This window comes from Lagopus leucura, unplaced genomic scaffold (genome assembly GCF_019238085.1).
Source record: "Lagopus leucura isolate 7727_CA_CO unplaced genomic scaffold, USGS_WTPT01 Super-Scaffold_100001, whole genome shotgun sequence".
Taxonomy (NCBI): domain Eukaryota; kingdom Metazoa; phylum Chordata; class Aves; order Galliformes; family Phasianidae; genus Lagopus; species Lagopus leucura.
Window position 1 is genome coordinate 31,262,261 of NW_024962262.1, and position 21,421 is coordinate 31,283,681.

Genomic DNA, 21,421 nt, shown 5'->3' on the forward strand with positions numbered 1-21,421 from the left:
AGAAAATCACTAGGAAAGTTCAGACAAATTCTCCCCATTGGGATCTTGAAAGCAGACAGGATTCTGTCATGTAAACCTTATTTTTGCCCTAATTATCTCATCATCACTAACTGACTGAATCACCCAGAGCCGTTTTTGAAGCCATATGATATCTAACCTTCAGATATTTTGTAGAACACATAGAAAACTCACTCAGTTCTGGAAGGTAAGAAGCCAGACAAAGCACAAAGCATGTAGACACCTGTAGGTGATGAACTGTAATACCTTGATCCCATCAAATTCAATTTAAATGAAGTTTTTGCTTGACAAATGCATATTTTCACTGACACTATGTTCAAATAGAGAAGAAAAAGTTAGACTAATCACTGTGATCTCATTTTCTTTTTCATTGTGATTAACCTTAATCATATGATCTCCATGCTTCAGGAAAAAAAAGAAATAAAAAAGAACAAAAGAAGGAAAAATAAAAGAAAAAAACACACTGCTATCCAGTGTCAATCTTACTTCTAAGGAGGGAATGGCATGCCTGAGGTTAATATGGCTACCTTAATCTGGGGCCCTTTTTCAAGCCCCTGGAATTGTGCTTCAACCTACTACCTCTCTACACCTGCAGAGGAGACCTGTCCTTTGACACAAAGGTTTGCTTTTTCAGGCTCTGTCAGGTCTTTGCCTCCAGTCAAGGAGCATTTCCCACCAGGTGAAGAACAATCACCAGAGAGTGGGTTGCAGAGCAGGGAGAACCAGCTTCAACCAGCTCCAACTAGACAAAGGTGCTTCTGTCCTCTGGGAGAGACTTGCTTTGCCTATGACTGTTTTCGGCTACTGCTGGAGGCTCCAGTGGGTTGGGATCAGAGAAAAGGGTAGGACACAAGAAGTATAAGAAACAGCAGACGTAATGTCTTTTTTTAGTTATTTCCCTCTCAGTCAGTAGTCAGCATTATGTACAGAACTATTTTGTTCAACAAAGATCCTTTTGTTCTTATAAAAATGCAGATGTAAAATATAGTCTTGAGGTAGATGAAAAAAACCTCAAGTGATAATACAGTTCAGTGACTAGGGAACTAGGGAGACACAGCCTAAAAACCTTGATCTATTCCTATTTGTGCCATTTATCTCCTTTATATAGAAGAAAAAAAGAAAAAAAAAAAAGGGATTTTGCATATAAGTACTGAAGTTAGAGCATATATAAGCATAAGAAACAGCCTACGTAGAGACTCCTCCAGAAAGTGTTTTCAAGCAACTGAACAGAATTTAGGCTGCTGACATAAGTGTTTAAAATTAGATTCCTAAAACATATGGTGTGAATATATTTATCAGCTTTCAATTTTGCATCTTTCCTTTAATTTTAGTGGAGCCATTAATGGCCTCTATTCTCCAAAGCATGTATATGTTTAAGCCTATATATGTTTTATTTTACTAACATGGTATTGCAATTGAATCTATGCACCCAAATTCCAGACTACATGCCTGGTAACAGCTCAACAGCTTCTAATCTGACAGGCACCACACTTTTTTAGCACAAAACATTTAATTACTGGACATCTGTCCCTGTTATGACAAAAACAGGCATATCAATATTAGGTATGCCAAAATAATTTATGAATACTTCTATGCAAATCACCATAGGCCTTTGTATTCTCAGAGGATGACCAATAATGCTGAAAGTGTAAGAGTTTTCCTAATATTACTGCTAGATCTCTCTAATGCATTTGGAATAATAGATAATTTAATTCATCTCCATCTTTACATGTTTTTTGAAAGCAAATTAAAACTCTTTAAAAAGTGCTTAGTTTCCCCATCAGCATAGGATTATTTATATCCAAATATCCTGGGTTTGTGTCCTGATTACTAGATTAAGTTGAAGTCATTTTTAATAGTAAAGTTTGTCACTGTGATTTAGTTCAATATACATTTGTTAAAAAGGAATAGAAAAGAGATAGTAACTAGTACCATATAATGAAACAATTTAGTGTGAGAAAAAATGTAGATCCCAGTTTTAGGTCCTAAATTGAGTCCCAGAACTGCAGTCTCACTGACAGTGAATGGAGAAAGATAATACTTTCCTCTGAGTAGAAAGGTACAATTTTGCTTATGTATCATAGTGTGCCTTGCTTGTGATATTTTTTATCCATTCATTTTAACTCACAAGTCCATTTCATTTGAACTGGATTTCAGCCAGATGGTTGTCAGTATGCATTTGTGTCAGAGATTATTTCACCCAGTATGTGGGAAATGGTTATTTTTCTTGAAGAATTTCAGGAAATTTTCGTTGATTCAGTCCTTAAGAAAGGATTTTCTTGGTAAAAAATCTTTTATATATGCCTACAACTTAGTTTTGTGTATGAATTTTCTGACTGTGCATTAAAGATATTTACTAACAAGTGCCCCATCAACCCTCAGGTACTCCACTTATTCCCAGTGTCAACTAGACATAGACCTGTTGATTTCTGTTCTTTAAGATTAAAAAGATACTATGGCAAAAGTTTTCTTGCAAGCCAATTTATGTACTACATTATCACAGTTCTATAATCCGCATAATCATTTAATTATGAAAGCAATTAAAGTTGTTCAAACGTGATTTGACCTTTGTTAACTCTCCCTAAATATTCTTCCACATCATTTTGGAAATCTTTGTGTTTGCAAAGGGATTCCAAGACAATGTTATACACTTACACTAAAATAAAATATAATACATAGGTAGTCATACTTGATTGCTCTCTATGAAGAAATATGAGCTTTATGCATTATGAGAGAACAGTGGGTTCTGTTTACCTTAACAAAGTAAGTCTATTGGCACCAAATACACTTTTAGCCAAACTGGTAAGATGTATCCTGGATAGGTAGACTATAAATTGAGAAGAAAAGCATAAGCATCACTGAAATCAAAGGGATGTATTAACACATTTTGCTGTGGTCTGTTACTGATGTCATGTGTTCAGGACAGTAATGGTTTATTATTCATATAGAAAATAGGACAGCCTGTACAATCAGCAAATTCACCACTTGATGATAATAGTTTACAGTGGATAGCCTGAAAGGCAAGGCTATTAGTCAAAGTGTTGTCAAAGCCTTTTAGTGACAAAGGAACCAATTACATACAACTTTTCATCTTAGAGAAAGTTTTCTTAGAACTTCTTTAAATACTTTTATTTGTCTGCTCACCCTTTTAGTCTTTCATGAATAGGCAAAAATAATATATGATTTTTTTTCCCAATGAATAATTTCTATAAATGATTTTTATGTATCTTTTTTACAGCAAAAAGACATATATAACATTGAAACTATGGAGCATACTAAGAAACTGTTTATCTCAGGGGCATAATACTCCTAAGTGCTCTGAAACCCTCTTTAATCCGCATACATATTAATCAGAATTACAAAAAATAACGGGAAAAACAAACATAAAACAAACAAACAAAAATGAAAAAACAAACAAACAAACAAAAAAACATTTTTGGCAGTTTTGAATTACACATCAGTGAATATTAGAGAGAACACATCAAACTGATGTATTTATTTTTAATGTTTCCATTATATCCATTAATATATGGCATTAGATCTATAATAAATTTATATGGAACTCATTTCTAGATGAAAATGTAATTGCTGATTTCACATGCTTGTTTTCCCTTCTTTAGATGGTCAGAGTGCTCCATATTTGTTATATGTTATTTCAGACAACACAAGTTGGGAGGTAGTGTCGATCTGCCCGAGGGTAGAAAGGCCCTTCAGAAGGATCTAGATAAGCTGGATCAGTGGGCTGAGGTGAATGGGATGAGGTTCAACAAGGCCAAGTGTCAGGTCCTGCACTTTGGGCACAACAACCCCATGCAGCGCTACAGGCTTGGGGATGATTGGCTGGATGAGTGTGAAGAAGAGAAGGACCTCAAGGTGTTGGTTGATGCTCAGTTGAACGTGAGCCAGCAGTGTGCCCAGGTGGCCAAGAGGGCCAACAGCATCCTGGCCTGCATTAGAAATAGTGTGGCCAGCAGGAGCAGGGAGGTGATCATCCCCCTGTACTCAGCACTGGTGAGGCCGCACCTCGAGTACTGTGTTCAGTTTTGGGCCCCTCACTACAAGAAAGACATTGAGGCCCTGGAGCGTGTCCAGAGAAGGGCAACGAAACTGGTGAGGGGTCTGGAGCACAAGTCTTATGAGGAGCGGCTGAGGGAGCTGGAATTGTTCAGTCTGGAGAAGTGGAGGCTCAGGGGAGACCTCATTGCACTCTACAACTTCCTGAAGGGAGGTTGTGATGAGAAGGGGTTTGGCCTCTTCTCCCAGGCAACAAACAGGACCTGAGGAAATGGCCACAAGTTGTGCCAGAGGAGATTTGGATTAGACATGAGAAAAAACTTTTTCAAAGTGTGGTCAGGCACTGGAATGGCTGCCCAGGGAGGTGGTGGAGTCGTCGTCCCTGGCAGTGTTCAAGAGGCACCTGGATGAGGAGCTACGAGATATGGTTTAGTGGCTTGTGGTAGCAATGTTAATGGGAGGACAGTTGGACCATGTTATCTTTTAGGTCATTTCCAACCTTGTGATTCTGTGATTCTATGATTCTATGTGTCTTTTTTCATCTTTTTATTTATTTTAGTGGTTTTTTTTGTTTGTTTGTTTGTTTGTTTGTTTTTTCCTGTGGTACCAAAACTGCTGAAACTACTTCAGATTAGCTAGACGAAACAACAAAGAAGTGATTGATCAAAGCCAAATTTTGAACTCACAGAAAAGTTGAACATAAATTATTTGGCTATGTCTGCAAAAAAGGCCTAGCCAGTCACAGTGCTATTAATATCATAACTCACTGCAACTGAAGCAGCAAGATGTTGATTAACTGTAACCTTAGAAACTCACCCACATCTTCCTACATTTTCCCTTCTCAGCTACCTACAGAAAGAGGCAGGTCATGTATAGAGGCTCCAGTAATTACCAACACTCTTTTCTTTTCATACCAACACTCCCCCATCATCTGAAATTTCACTGGAATTTGTGTAACAGCAATTTCTTAAAAATTATTCATACATGAAGATATGCTTATGCCATAAGAACTACAGCTAATATCGATTCTATCATTTGTAGGCTCATGGAATGAAGTAAAATATGAATATAGAATAATAGATTCCTTAGAGTTGGAAGGAACCTTTAAAGACCATCTAGTCCAAATCCCTTGCAGTGAATTGGGACATGCATAGCTAGATCAGGTTGTTCAGGTCCTAGCCCAGCCTTGCCTTGAAAGTCTCCAGGGACATGGCAACCAATACATCTCTGGGCAACTTGTTCCAATGCCTCACCACCCTAACTGTAAAAAGTATTTTTCCTTATATCCAACCTAAATCTACTGTTTGAGCTTGAAGCCATTTCCCCTGTTTATCACAACAGACCTGTTAAAGAGTATGCCCCCTTCTTTCCTGTAGCTCCCCTTTAGATATTGAAAGGCCACTATCAGATTTCCTTGCAGCCTTCTCTTTTCCAGGCTGAACAGCCCCATCTCTCTCAGCCTGTCTTTGTAGGAGAGGTCTTCCATCCCTTGGATCATTTTTGTGGCTCTCCAGAAGTGCTCAAACAGTTCTATATCTCTCCTGTATTTAGAAATCCTCACCAATATGCAGTACTCCAGGTGAGCCCTCACCAGCACAGAGTAGAGGGGCAGGATCACTTCCAGCAACCTGCTGGCCATGCTTCCTTTGATGCAGTCCAGGATACGGTTGGCTTTCTGGGCTGTGAGGGCACACTGCAGGCTCCTGTCCAGGTTCCCATCCACCAGTACCCCCAGGTCTTTATCAATAGGGCCGCACTCGAACCTTTCAGCCCTTAGCTTGTATTTATAAAGAGGGTTGTCTCACCCCAGGTGCAAGACACTGTACCTGGAATTGTTGAAACTCATGAGGTCCATTTGGGCCCAAATATGCTTAATATTTAATTTTACTACTAATTGTCACTAATATTTCACTCTAAATCTTATCTAATTCTTTTTTGACTGTGGATTTTTTGTTTCGCTATTTGTTTTTCAAAACAATAAAATAAAATAAAATGAAACATTTAAAAAAAAAAAACAACCCAACACCCTAAAACGAAACTGTGACAAGATATTAAAATCTTAGCTAGAATTGCATGTCAGATTAAATCATCTTCTGTATGAAAAATAAATAAGAAATATAAGCTTAAGTTTTTCTCACTTTAAGGTTTTTTACCTCTGTGAAAACAAAGGTTTGATATTTGCAGACATTGGTATTATTCGTAGAATATGATTGTAATTCCCTGTCATTAGTTGATTTAAAACATTATATCAATATATTATAAACTGTGATTGCCAGCTTTTATTTATTACTTTTTTAAAAAAGAAAAGCTTAGGAAATTCAGTGCAAAGAAAATATGGACTCCATAACTCACAACATGATTTTTCAAGAACAAAACTAATTCATAATTTCAGTTATCCAATGCTGCTATTAAAACTGAATAGTATCTGTAGCTACTTCCTTTTCAAGGAGCAGCTGAAGTAACTGGGGTTGCTTAGTGTGGGGAAGAGGAGGCTGAGGGGAGACCTCATTGATCTCTTCAAATACCTGAAAGGTGCTTACAGTGAGAGCAGGATTGGTCTCTTCTCACTGGTGACAGGTGACAGGACAAGGGAAAACGGCCTAAAGTTATGCCAGGGTAAGTTTAGGTTGGATATCAGGAAAAACTTATTTACAGAAAGGGTTGTTAAGCACAGGAATAAGCTCCCCAAGGAGGTGGTTGAGTCACCATCCCTGGATGCGTTTAAAAACCATTTGGATGTGGTGCTCAGGGACATGATTTAGCAGAGGGTTGTTAGGGTAGTACGGCTAGGTTGTGGTTAGACTTGATGATCTTTAAGGTCTTTTCCAATTCTATGGTTCTATGGTCCTATGATTAAGCAGACACATCCAGAAAATATAGTTAGGGATCTCTTTGGCTACTCAGCACATTTTTCACTCCACAATGTCACAGACGTATTTAAGCTAACTGTTTAGGCCTTCTTTCCACAAACCTTCCTTTGAAATGTTCTGGTACAAATGATTTTCCCTTTTATGTTGCTCAAAACTATTTACAGCAAAAATAATAAGGAAGATACCAGCAGTGACTGATGCTTAAAATAATAGAATCATAGAATCATAGAATCACCAAGGTTGGAAAACACCTTCAAGATCATCCAGTCTAACTGTTCACCTATTCCCAGTAGCTCCCACTAAACCATGTCCCTCAACACAACATCCAGCAATAATAATAATTATAGAAGACATTAAATGTCTCGTTTACTGTTCTACAGTCTTCATTAACTCTTTACTACATATTTTATTTTCTGAATCCTTATGAAAAGAGTAACACCATTTTTGAATATAAATCTACATCTGAGCAAAACTCTTCAGTCTTCAGGCTACAACCCCAAGACCAGTGAAAAGGAAAATTCATCCCTTCAAAGAACACATACATTCAGATAGATAAGTAGATCTAATCAAATTACTTCTTAAAATGATTATAGATTTGATCAACACCAGCTTTATATTATTGAATTATATTATTATATGTAATACATGTAGTGAATACCAGTCAGTGGAACCTAAGCAAATATCATATTAGTCTCCACTATGCTATTATAACTTTTTACATGTAGAGCTTGTGCTCATAATAACTGTCATCATGTAGTATAAAGAATCAGTATCAGAAGTATGAGTCATGTCCATACACTTGTTGAACAGAAGATGATTTCACTCTCATAATTTATAAGTATTATATGTTCTAAAGTAATGAACAAGTACCAGAAATTTCTAATTGAAGCACAGAATATCAAATTTTTGGGGGATTTATTTATACTAAAGATGTTTGAATGTGCTAAGTGTGGAAAAGGAAATTGTGAGGGATATCATCCAGTCTAAAATGTGCACAAAGAAGTTTTAGTTAAGCAGCACCTATACCAAAATGGCATACCTTGTAGAGAGGGCTTTAAGCTAGACAAGAAGAGGATAGGGAATAAAACCAGCCCTGCTAGAGGTGAGCTTAAAGTAGTGATAACTGCACAAAAGGTGAGGCACGGGGATCAGCTGAAGTGCATCTACACCAGAGCACACAGCATGGGCAAGAAACAGGAGGAGCTGGAAGCCATTGTGTGGCAGAAAACTACTACTTAGTTGCCATTACAGAAACATGGTGAGGTTGCTCCCATGACTGGAGTGTTGCAATGGATGGTTACAAGCTCTTCGGAAAGGATAGGGAAGGAAGGAGGTGTGGTTGTGTGGCCCTCTATGTTAGAGAGTGTTTTGATGTTACTGGACTTGCAGCTGTAGATGATAAGGTTGAATCTTACAGGTAAGGATCAAAGGAAGGGCTGACATGGCAGACATCCTGGTGGGAATCTGTTATAGACCACCTAACCAGGATGAAGAGGTAGATGAGATGTTCTATGAGCAAACAATAGAAATTGTGCAATCATCAGCCCTTATCCTCATAAGGGGATATCCTCAACTTCCCTGATATATGCTGGGAATACAACACAGTGCAGAAGAAGCAGTCTAGGAAGGTTTCAGAGTGTATGGAAGACAACTTCCTACTGCAGCTGGTGAAGGACCCTACCAGGGGAGGTGCCCTGATAGACCTGCTGTTCATAAACAGAGAAGGTCTGGTGGGAGATGCAGAGGTCAGGACCTGTCTTGGACAGAGTGACCATGAAATGATAGAGTTGTCAATTCTTTGGAGCCAGGAGGGGGTGCAGCAAAATTGCTACCTTGGACTTCCAAAGGGTGGACATTAGTTGTTCAGGAGACTAGTGGGGAGAGTCCCTTGGGATTCAGTCCTGAAGGGGTCCAGGAAGGTCCAGGAAGGAACTGATGGTGGTGATAGCCAAACCACTTTCCATCATTTATCATCATTCCTGGTCATCTGCACAGGTCCCAGAAGACTAGAGACTTGCCAGTGTGACTCCCATCTACAATAAGGATCATAAGGAGGATCAGGGGATCTACAGGCCTGTCAGCTTGACCTCAGTGTCAGGGAAGGTTATAGAGCAGATGGTCTTGAGGGTGATCACATGGTATTTAACGGACAATCAGGTGATCAGACAGTATAGGTTCATGGAGTTGGTCCTGCTTGACCAACCTGGTCTCTTTCTGTGATATAGTGACCTGCCTGGTGAATGAGGGAAAGGCTGTTGTTTTAGTGTATCTAAACTTCAGCAAAGCCTTTGACATGGTTTCCCGCAGTATATTCCTGCAGAAGCTGACAGCCCATGGCTTGGACAGGTGCACTCTTTGCTGGGTAAGGAGCTGCTGGAGGGCTGGGCCCAGAGAGTGGTGGTGAACGGAATTAAATCCAGCTGGCAACCAGTCACAAGAGGTGTTCCCCAGCGGTTGATGCTCGGGCCTGTCCTCTTCAATATCTTTATTGATGACCTGGATGAGGGCATTGTGTGTATCCGCAGTAAGTTTGCATATGATACCAAGTTGGAAAGAAGTGTTGATCTGCTTGGGAGTAGCCAGGCCCTGCAAAGGGATATGGACAGCTGGATAGATGGGTTGAAGCCAATGGGACGAAGTTCAACATGACCAAGTGTCAAGTCCTGTACTTTGTCCACAATCCCAGGCAACACTACAGCCTTGGAGCAGTGCCGCAGACACGCCACCATTTTAGGATCCCTCACTGCAGGGGCTAGCGATCTCTCCTCGCTCTATCCGCAATGTCTCCTTGCTAGGACCATTGCAACACAGGCACCAATATGGGGATGCTGCAAAATGGCGTTTATTGAAATTCAACAGTATCTTATATACCCTTCGGAGTCCACTTGTCAGAATCGTATTGGTGGGTATCAGTCCAGGCCGCCTAGCACCAGTCCTACCATTAGCACTTCATTGTTACATTCCAGAGCAGCCATCTCCAGGTGGTGTCCATCTTCTTGTTCCTTATCTTCATGCTTCAGTTCCTTCTTCCTTATTTGAAGGACAGCCTCGTGCCAAGGAGCAGCCCTGCAATCGTCCCAGCATGCGGCGGCTCCCCGGTGCCGCAGGCAGTGCAGCTGCCCCAGTCCGGGCTCATCGAAAGTGCCGAGCTTTTGTTCCCCTTCAGCGGTGACAATTTCTCCTCCCCACCTCCCTCCCACTCTCCTTCCCTGCTTCAGGCTGCGCATTCAGCGCTGCTGCCCTTATTGAAGGCTCAGGCACGGGAAATTAGCCCGAGGCTGGTTTTGCACAAGCATTAATTCTCCCAGCGCTTTGTTAGGTGCTGTTCGTTTTCTCCCCAAGCGCTCCGCACTGTGACTTTCTCCTCTTTGCTTGATCCCTTTCAACAAACCGTAGTGCTGTGTTTGTCTGCACCCTCTTTAACCTTAGCTCTCTGCTTCCCTTCATCCTCGCTGCGGCTCGGCTTCACCATGTTATAGGATCAACGAGTTGACAAGAGAAGACACCTTTGTGGACCTGATTCCTAGTGAAGGAACTAACCAGGTACAAAGACTGAGGGCTATCTTGACTACAGTGATGGTGGAGTTCAGGATCCTGGGAAAAGGGAGCCTGACAACTGCATCCAGTTCTGGGCTCCCCAGCACAAAAAAGACAGGGATCTCTTGGAAAGAGTCCAGCAGAGGGCCACAAAGATGGTGAAGGGCCTGGAGCATCTCTGTTACGAAGAAAGGCTGAGTGAACTGGGTCTGTTCAGCCTTGAGAAAAGAAGACTGAGAGGAGACCTGATCCAGGTCTATAAATATCTGAGGTGTGGGGGGCAGAACGGCGAGGCCGGACTCTTTTCAGTGGTGAGTGGAGACAGGACAAGGGAAAAGGAAACTGCAGCACAGGAAGTTCTGCACAAATGTGCGCAAGAACTTCTTTACAGTGAGGTGACGGAGCACTGGAACAGGCTGCCCAGGGAGGTGGTGGAGTCTCCTTCTCTGGAGATGTTCAAGACCTGCCTGGATGCCGACCTGTGCGACCTACTGTAGGGAACCTGCTTTGGCAGGGGGGTTGGACTCGATGATCTCTGGAGGTCCCTTCCAACCCCTACAATTCTGTGATTCTGTGTGATTCTGTGTGATTTATCTTCTTCCTCAAGGCCAACGGCCACACTGTTCCAAGCATGTACCACAATGCTGCACAACTCCCATACGCTCTTATCATGAGACAGTACAGCTGCCTGCACCGTGACAGCCTGAATCCCCGATTAGTTGGCCAACAACAGAGCAGAGTAGCTGGAAGACTGTGTGGAGGAAAGAGACCTGAGGTATTGGCTGATACCAGGATCCAGCAGTGGTCCCAATTCATGATGTTTCAAAGGTCCGAGGCAGAGGCAGCGGGGGGGAGCAGCAGCGTGGTTGGCCATGGGCAGCAAGCAGGTAGCAGGAGGCAGTTGCAGAGTCAATCCAGGAGGAAGCAGCAGCACTCAGGTAGCAGGCTCAGGAGAGTTCATCAGCATTTAGGAATTCTGTAGTGAGGAATCTGATGTCAGACACCTGTCCTCATGGTTTTTGATTCCTCTTTTATCCTACTTGCTCTCCTGCCTACCTGACATCCCTGGGCGCTTGAGCAAGAGTCATGTGAGTATCCCCTGAGATGGCCATCATCCTGAGATAAGTCCACACAAAAGACCACTTCACAGCTATTAAGCTGCAACTTATCTCTTGTTGCCCCTGGCCTTGTCCATCTGTGTCCTTCAGACAAAGGATTTCACAACCCTTGCCCAGCACTTGTCCATCAAAGATCTCCAGGCAAAGGGTTTCTCAACCCATGCCTAGAACTTGCCTGCACTTGTTCATCTGTGTCCCCATCAAGCTTTGAGACAATGACATTTTACAGAATAATATCTTACACACCTCGAGTACTGCATTCAGTTTTGGGCCCCTCACTGCAGGAAAGACACTGAGGCACTGGAGCATGTCCAGAGAAGGGTAATGAAGCTAGTGAGGGGTCTGGAGCACAGGCCTTATGAGGAGCATTTGAGGGAGCTAAGATTTTTCAGTCTGGAAAAGGGGAGGCTCACGGGAGACCTTATTGTTCTCTATAGCTATCTGTAGGGAAGCTGTTGTGAGCTGGGGGTTGGCCTCTTCTCTCGTGTAACTTAGTGATAGGACTAGAGGGAATGGCCTCACGTCATGCCAGGGGAGATTCAGACTCGACATTAGAAAATAATGCTTTTCCAAAAGAGTGGTCAGGCTCTGGAATGGGCTGCCCAGGGAGGTAGTGGAGTCACTGTTCCTGGAGGTGTTCAAGGAATATTTAGATATTGTGTTAAGGAACATGATTTAGTGAGAACTATTGGTGATAGTGGATAGTGGTTGGACTGGATAATCTTTTAGGTCTTTTCCATCTTGGGGGCTTCATGATTTTATGATTCTCTGAGAGATATTAGACATTGATGCAGGGTAAAAGTAACCACTGTTGAGGGATTTTGTTTGTTTGTTTTAGAAGGAAAACAGCAAAAGGATACAATAAGAATATACATTTTCTTATGTATTTCAGTCAAAAAAATTAAAACACTTATGGTTAATTTAAGGGTGCATCTAATTTTAAGGATTTTGTTTCACTTCTCATCGCTTTTAGCATTTTTTTTTCACAAGAGAATAAATACAGATAATTATGAATGAGTTAATTGGCCAACACATTACTGCAGTGATTACTCTTCCTACATGGCAATTAATTCTACTGGTTATACTAATAAAACTGAATACCTACTTAGGGACAAAGGGAGAAGAAATTACTTTGTTATTGTAACTAAGCCAGTAAGTTGACAAATAAAACTTCTACAGAGTGATTATGAGTGCAAAAATGCCTCTTCTTTTTTGAATATAGATAGAAATGCACTCTCACTTTGGCAAGTAACAAAATAAGGCCCTATGCGATAGAAGAAGTTTACAAAAATACTGCATATTTAAAAACTGTAATTAATGATTAAAAATAAATTGAGAATTTAAAAAAAAAGAGATGACTGACCTCTTATACTATAGGATAGATCTAAGCATGCAGGTAGGTACAGTAGAAAAATTTTTGTCCCAAAAATCCATATTTTGTCTTATCTGTGCTGCTGTCTGAACTGAGAAGCAAAAACAAAAAAGCAAAAACAAACATTTTCTAACTGCAGCGTTAAATGTTAGCAGATAGATGAAGTAGATGAGTAAATGTCATACAAAGAAAAATCTCATAGTATCACGGCAAAACAAGTAGAAGTATGAATAAAATATGAATAAATATTAATTAAATAGATGTCATCTTCAAGTGGCAGAGATTAACCACCACTGCACCTCTTAGAATACTAAACTTTAATTGATAAGGGCAAAACTGCCTTTGAACTTTTAACAGCAGGCACTTGAACACACTAATACGGTAATTGGCACTTGAATTCAAAAGCCTCGCCTCGTGTTCTATAAAAGGCTTTGATATTTAATAACTTTCAGCCAGAAATCTTTGTTATTTTCTATACAGTGCTGAAGAAAAATATGAACTATTAAACTATTCATTACATGAAGATAATTTGCATGTTCAGAGGATGTACATAAAAATGATCCAAGCGATGGAAGACCTCTCCCACAAGGACAGGCTGGAGGAGCTGAGGCTGTTCAGCCTGGAAAAGAGAAGACTACAAAGTCACCTAATAGTGACCTTTCGATATCTAAAGGGGAGCTACAAGAAATAAGTGAATAGACTCTTTAGTAGAGTCTGTTGTGAGAGAATGAGGGGAAATGATTTCAAGCTTAATGAGGGTAGATTTAGGTTGGATATAAGGAAAAATCCTTTTACAGTTAGAGTGGTGAGGCACTGGAACAGATTGCCCAGGGATGAGGTTGATGACCCATCCCTGGAGACATTCAAGCCAGGCTGGATTAGGACCTGGGCAACCTAGCTGTGCATGTCCCTATTCATTACAGAGGAGCTGGACTATATGGCCTTCAGAGGTCCCTTACAACTCCAAGGATTCTATGATTCTATAAAAAGAACCCCCCTGAAAGTTATCCATATTCAACTATGAAGTTCTGCTACCTATCCCTATCAACTATGAAGTTATGGTACCTATCCATACCTATCTTTCATCCTGAAGATGAAAAGAAACAAAACAAAGCAAAAACAGAATATAAACAACTTTTTTAAAAATTATTAATATATTTTTTTTTCCAGCGGTGTTTATTTTTCTTTTGGTTCATTTACTCACATAAAGAGATTAAAAGTAATCTAACTGATTCTTCTTATAAACAGTCAGTCAGCATGGATCTCATTTCTAGTGGCATCGTAGTCATTCTCTCCCCAAAACAAGATAGAATTTCATCATGAATTTTTACCATTTCTCTACTTACTTTATTTTGAAGTTTCCTGCAGTTTCCAATGTATAAATATTACAAGACCCCATGTAATCTCTCTGAAGGTATGTAATCTAAACTTAAATGTTTAATCATTTTCCGGCTTCAGTTCTGAGTTCTTTCTTAAGGTCAGATCATTTAGATCTTTAATCAAGCTTTTTTTTTTCACTCTCATACTGTAATATAGAACAAAGAGTTTATATACATCTCTTTTCTCATGAACCCCATGGTTTATCTAGGAAGCTTATTTCATTTCCATCTTGAGTAAGCCACAGGACATACACATAGAATCACAAAATACTTCACATTTCTACACTGAACTACAAGGTCGGTAAGCTTGCAGTGATTTACATTTCATGCTGTTTTCTACCTTCCTTCCTTCACCAAATCTAGAGTTATGATAAATAGTTTAAATATTTTCCTGTACCTAGAAAAATTCTATATGCAGAAAATGTAATCATACAATTATCTTTGTAAATATTGAACTCTAATGCAAAATTATTCTTCCAAAGCTAATCTTAATAGTAGAGATCTCCCTTTGTCACACATACTTATTTGAGGCATCTTTAATATAGCCATAATAACTTATGCAGTTTTTAATTAAAAAACACTAATTCACAGAATGGCAGAGTGTGAGAGGGATCTTCAGATCACCTTGTCCAATCCCTCTACTCAAAGTGTGGTCAACTCTTCTGTTGGTTTTGAGTACCCAGGGTTTGAGAATATGAGTGATTGAACTCATGATTAAATAAAGATAATTCTGATGTTTTACATGACTTTTCCCACATTTTATTTTGTCCCCAGTACCTTTTGTCCTGTCACTGGGTGCCACTGCAAATTGTCTGACTTACACACACTCCAATCAGATATTTCCTGAAAATAAAATAATAATTATTAATATTTGTCCCCGGTATATGAACCATAACAGTAAAATTACAGCAGATTTTACTACAAGAATATTTATTTGTGGAACAGTTGAGAAATTACATTTCTCTTTTATCTGATTTTTTTTTTCTGTTGTTTGTTTGTTTTCCTGCTGCTTGCCTGTGGCTATCACTGAAATAACTTGTGTTGAGTTCTGTTTTATGCTATTCGATATTTTCTCACTCAGTACTTAACCAAACTTTAAATCATACAATTACGTGCACAGCTTAACATATTAGCTAACATTCAGTTAGCTCACATAGTGATGCTGAGGTATGAAATACCCTCTGAGTATCTAGTTGCTTTCTGCAAGAGCACAGAATAGATAACCAGAAACTAACTCTGAACCTGAATGCATTACAATTCTTCTGAAGTGTACTGTGGTGTTCTATTTTGCAGTGGGCTGAATGATGTGGATTGCAGTGAGAATCTGAATTTGTCTGTCTGTTGAGCACAACATGGATATTTCAGCTTGACAGCTTGATTGAGTCTAGTTCTGGGATTTCTAATGCACTACTGTGAAGTCTAGCATAGTTATGGAAAGATTTTGGTAGTTGCAGAGAGATAAGGGAGATATATATAGAAAAATAACAATAACTAACTTTGCCTGAACTGAGTTCTATGGCAAAAGTAAACACTTCTGAAAACATCACCTTCAAAAGTGAAAATAACCTCAAGTTATGCTTTGCTCATTGTAGCAAATATGTGAAATAATGAAATTTCAATCATCATGATAAATGATAAACATCTTCTAATGTGGAGGTTGAAATCTTTCTTTCACTGAATTTAATAGCCATTTTGCTTTTGATTATAGTGGAAGTGGGATTTCATCCTCTGTCATAATGGAGTAATCATTTTATATAAATACCAACTTTCATGCCTAAGTGGCATAAACTGGTGCTACTACGCTGTTGTTTCTTTGAAAAACCTGTGAATAGATACAGTAGATAAAAGCAAATGCAGTAACAAAAGTGGTAAAACTGGGAAAATAAATAGGAAAAAATAGAAAGGAAGAGTACTATACTGGCATTTGTAGATCAACTTTCTTGTTTTTCTTGTTACTTTTTTTTTTTTTTTTTTCTTTCTTGTTATTTTTTTTTTTTTTACAGAACGTGCTGTAGAAAATGTGGTAAGAGAAATTATATTTACTTTATCCTGGTGGATGTTGACTGTGTAGAACAGTGAATGATAATCATGTAATATTTTTTTTGTAAGAAATTGCAGTTATTTCAAGTTGTAGAACACTGGTTTTGTTTGTTTGTTTGTTTTGTCTATGTTATTGAAAATGTCACTTAAAACTGTGAAAAAATTTCTTACATTTTGTCTGAAAAAAAACACAGGTGTTTCAAAAATGTGTTAAGGCAACCAAACTAATTCAAATAATGATGAGTAACACTGTACCAGTGGCAATGAAGAGGAAACTAACTATAAGGAGATCAAAAGCTGTTAGGAGCAACTGCATTATGATACCAGGTGATGGCATATCCACTCCAAATGTTGATATGTCTTCCAAACGATGGAATAGCATATTGCATCACAGTTCTAAGTATAGGGAATTTGTATATGAATAAGTGCATGGAAATAGGCAGTGATATGGTGATACAAGGATATTTGAGCTGTACATATATTCTACTGTTAGCCAGAGAAGGGACCCTTCACTGCTGGCTGGTCTTCCTCTTGCAGGCTTGGTTGATTTCCATTTCCTGATTTTAGCAGTGGTAAAGTGCAGAGCTGTCCAGCAGGTAGTATCAATCTAATAACTGAACTTTTATGATTCTTTTATAAATATCTGTGTCTGCTTTGACTTCATACCTCTCTTTCTCCACTCAAGTGTCATTACTTCTAATTACTTTTAAGTAAGTCCTTGTAGACAAGTAGACAAAGTGAAAGAATGTGGACTTCCTTCCAAGTCACAAGGCTGTGCCAAGTTGTCAAACACATCAAGTATTTTTAACATGTTGAACGCTGTTGGTCTTTACCACTAGAGTGTGCCCTTATCATATCTGTAGGTTCAAATTTTTGACCTGCTGCTGGATCTTGTCCCACTTTTCTATGTCTTAGTGGTTCATCTCCGAAGGATACTGTGCTAATGATGTGCTATTGTATGTTGTCCCACAGTCTTAAACCATGTTACAGATGACTAAAAAAAGACGCAAGCTATAAAAGATATATCTCATAGTCTGTCAGTCAGCTCAGGTGATCACCAACGATATCAGGTGTCAGGTGTCAGTTGATATGAAGCAGGTGTTTCTCTCATTTTTGTTTGTTATTAGAAAGTGTCCTCTACAACTGAGAGTTACAGACTGTCTAACAGTGGAGTCACAGGAAACATTTTAGATGATTCTGCATCCACCCACATTTTGTGCTTTGTAGATATTTCCTTTCTATCATAAAACTGTGGTCTTCTTTAACATCTTTTAAGGAAAAGAATGTGACTGCAACGGAGACTTGAATAAGGTATAGGCCATTGGATGTGTCCAAAAGAAAATCACAGTTCATGTATTGAAACTGAAAAAAGAGAAAGGGAGAAAGAAAGAAAAAGAATGATGATGGTTGAGCACTTATTTACAAGAACATGCATAGATTCACAAACCTATAATTGATGTATGTATATATATCTATACTTCATACATGCATAAACACATTGCTAAATATGTATGAAAAAAACAAAAACACAAACATGGCAACATGTTACAGGATGTGTAAAAAGATGACAATATCAGATGGAAAAAATGGACTGGTACCTAGGTGAACATAAGAGAGATTCCAAGAAAACCTGTACAAAAACTGTATTATCTCCTTGCTCTCCTCCCAGAAAGCTTGCTGTATGCCCAGTGGCACTATCATCTCACATGAGATAAGAGACAAAGCATCACTTTCATGCTGAAATTAGTTTGAGACTACGTGAATGATGTTGTCATTCAATCATGAATTTTGTCAATCAGCTCCATCATCCAAGGCAATCTACCTAATGAAAAATAATCTAAGACACTCCTACAAGTGCTAAATTTGAAACTGGCAGTTTGAATTCCAGAATCATAAAATGGCTTGGGTTGGAAGGGACACCAAGAGCCATCAGGTTCTAAGCCCCTATGACATAAGTAGAATTGCCAGCTGCTAGATCAAGTACTACATCAGATTGTCCAGGGCCCCACCCAACCCAGCCTTAAACCTATATGATGGGGAATCCACAACATCTCCGGGCAACCTGTTCCAGCACCTCATCATTCCTGCATGTAAAATCTTCCCATTATCTACTCTAAATGTTAAGAGCTTTAGTTTAAAACCATTTCCTCTTGTCCTATAACTATCTACCCATCTAAAAAGTTGATATCCTTGATGTTTATAAACTTTTTTATAATATTGGAAGGCTGCAATGTGGTCTTCCTGCAGCCTTCTCTTTTCCAGGCTGAACAAGCCCAGTCCACAGAATCATTGTATCACAGAAGATCATAGAGTCCAATTCTCTGCAAAAGCAAGCACCATACAATTGGTTGCATAGCAAGGCATCCATATGGGTCTTGAATATCTCCACAGAAGGGGACTCCAAACCCCCTCTGGTCAACCTGTTCCAGTGCTCCATTATCCTTGCAATACATACTGACTACTCCTGATAATCTTCTCTTCCAATTGCTTGGAGAGGTTACCCAGAACAAGTTGTTCTGTCACCTTTCTATAGATGTGGTGAAGCTGACTGGCCTGTAGTTTCATGGATCCTTCTTCTTGCCCTTTTTGAAGACTGGAGTGACATTGGCTATCCTCCAGTCTTCAGGAATAGCTCCTGCTTCCCAAGATGTTTCAAAGATGATAGAGAGGATTTATTTCCTTCAGCCTAATTTTGAAGGAGAGCTATCATCTTTGGGACTTTCCTCTGGATGCTTTCCAAATATCCGCATCTTTCCTGTGTTGGGAGCCCCAGACTTGGACACAGTACTCCAGCTAGAGCCTCTCAAGGGCAGAGTAGAGGGAGACAATCACCTTCCTCACCCTGCTGACCACCCCTCTTCTGATGAGACCCAGGATACCATTGGCCTTTTGAGCGATAGTTTAATCCCACATTTATGCCAGAATTAAACAAAAGATGTGATTAATAAATGCCAAACACAAAGAAGGGAGGAAGAATGAGGATAACAATTACCACAGAAATGTATATATGAAGTCTGACATTTCTTTTTTTTTCCAGACTATAAACAGTTAACACTTAGGCTAGGATTTTCTATCCATTAACACACACATGGAAACACATACAGACACATACACATGCAGTCACATACATTCTTTTTTTATGAATGCCACATGTAATTCTTGATGTGTGTTAGTTGAGAAATAAACAGTTCTGATATGATACAGCTAGCTGAAAAGAGCACATATACTGTGGGCTGTATATGTGAGCTGTATATCTGTGTATGTGAGCCACATATACTGCAGGCTGTTTAAAGTATGTTTTGTTTTCTATTTTTTATGTCACTAAATTTAATTAGGAAATGTAAGGCTATTTCATAGGATTTTTTTTTAATTTTGTTTGTTTGTTTTTTCATTTGTTCATTTGTTATTGGAATGGATTACAAATGTTTTTAATTTTTTTTTTTTGTAAAAAAAAATTTTAGACTGTCATATAGAAAATAGTACTGACTTAGGATGATAAGCAAAATTCACTAATGATTTTTTTCTGAGCCATTGCATGCTTATGCCTGAAAACCGTTGCATCTATATTGTCATGTTCTCTGGAAGTACAATATGAAGCTTAAAATTCTAATTGTCTAAAGACAGATGGAAGATCGAAATTTTTGATTACTACCCTGAAGGAAAAAAAAGCAAAAACAAAAACAAAAACAAACAAACAAACAAACTGGAAGCATATATAGCGTAAGAAATTCAGTCAAGTGCAAAGCACATATCAGGGATAAAATGAAAAAAAATAACGTCAATACTATTTTAAGGCAGAAGTATTTTGAAGCAAATCTGGAAGCAAAATTAAAAAATATTATTTGACCCTTAATATATAAATAATTTCTGGAAATGTTCTGACTAACCCCATATAGAACAGTTTCTTAATAAAATAAATAGATTAATAATAGATAATTATTAATTTAAAATTGGACAGGAATTTGAATACATGTAAACCAAACTGAAAATTCTTAGGTCACTCTGAATATAATGTCTCCTATTTTTTTCCATGAAAACTGCATCAGATAGAAAGAGTACAACAGTATATTTGATAGTGCATATACTCAGGTACAAAACACAATTTTTTCATCATAGTCACAACCATTAGCTATGCATTTTTGCCAGCAGCGAAGAGCCTTCTGAGCTAAGTAAATATGTGCACCAGGTGAGATGACCCTTGTTTCACAGCTGCTATGGTGCAATTGATACTAGGAAAATACTGTTTACACACTCCATCCTTTATCAGCTTGAACAAAAGGAAGTCGGAAATCGCCAGACCAAGATTATAAGGTGGGTGTGGAAGGAGCGTCTTATTAAGAATGGCAATGTGGAGGAGGCATTACTTTCAGAGCTGCCTCATATGTATAATGTTCATATGTATCATCTTAGGCTAATTTAAAAATAAATGGGTAGAATTCCTGAGATTTTGGTTTATCCTTCAGTTATCTATTGTACTAGTCCATCAGTTTTACTGGGAAAATGCAGAAAATGATGATGAGATCTCCTTGAGTTAACATATAAGATTACACAGCTACCATCACTTCTAAACTAGGGATGGATTGAGTGGGAAACTGCAATGTAGGTTTCTATGCTTTTCATTTTTTCTTTTTTCCTTTTGTTAATAATTTTTGTATTTCTTTTTTAACTTATTTTCTTTCTCTCCCTTTAATTTAAATTTATTTTAATTTGCACACAGAAAGCTGTCAAGCATTATGAATCTGAATGCAATGTACTGAACGCTTTATTCACTTTTGATGTCCCTAATGCTGAGAACTTTCATAAATCTGATTTATCCAGGTAGAAATGCATTTGCATGTGCTTTACGCCATAAAAGTAGTTTAACATGGACAAAACTTTCCAGTGAGTCTACCTATATGCTTATGCTTAATTATTGCTTAAGTATAATTTTAATCCAATATTTGTTAACATGCTCACAAAATTTCGTATTAAAAACCTCAATGAGACTTTTTTCGGTCTTCTTTTTCCTTTCTTCGCCCCGCCACACACGGAGAGAAGAGCGTGCAAATGCATGGGGGGGGGGGGGGGGGGGGG